Here is a 794-nt window from a genome sequence, read left to right on the forward strand (position 1 = left end):
ACACATTTTACCTGTGCTGCATAATACTTGGCACCATCAAACTGGTGACAAGAAAACAGAGCAAAACAGAACACATAACACTTAGCCACAGGCTGTGGACTTTTAAGAAAATCCAAATCTATAATGACATGGGAACCCTGCATTGTGAAAAAGAATGTACTTGTAGGAAAAGAGTACTCTCTATTCATTCCCTTCACTAGGTGGGGAAAGGAAGAAGACCACTCCCCAAACCAGGTTTCTTCATTCTGGAATGCCTTCCCAGCCCCCAGGGCTCCCACAGACCCAACTTACTCTTTCTCAGGTTCCCCTACTGACCTTTCCAGCTCATTCTCTTCCCACTGTGGGAGCTCTTGGGAGAGGCTTTGTTACATGAAACTCATCAGATGAAGCACACTGCATTCTGCAAGAGTAATACTACAAGGGTAGTAAAGGTTAATCCAACTATTTCATAGTAAAGCTACAAGGGAGGTATGCTTAATCCAATTGTTTAAATAGGATTGGAGAACTCACTTTAAATAAATTAAAAACTAAATGAAATATTAATGATTTGCCTGAATGAGGACTTACTTGAATCCATGTTCCCCTTTTAAAATCACACATATGGAACCAATGCACGTCCAGAGAAATGTCCCCATGTCAATACCTTATTGACATGAACCCATTCAAAAATGCCAAGACACCAACCATTATAAATATTTTAGGCCACTGTAAACTGGTACCATGACACTGGCTTATGGTGGTTAGGAAGTTGTAGCTTAATGTTGACATTTGGCACAAAAAGCTTATGGTCTGAA

The sequence above is a fragment of the Mesoplodon densirostris genome, chromosome 4 (assembly GCF_025265405.1).
Source record: "Mesoplodon densirostris isolate mMesDen1 chromosome 4, mMesDen1 primary haplotype, whole genome shotgun sequence".
Taxonomy (NCBI): domain Eukaryota; kingdom Metazoa; phylum Chordata; class Mammalia; order Artiodactyla; family Ziphiidae; genus Mesoplodon; species Mesoplodon densirostris.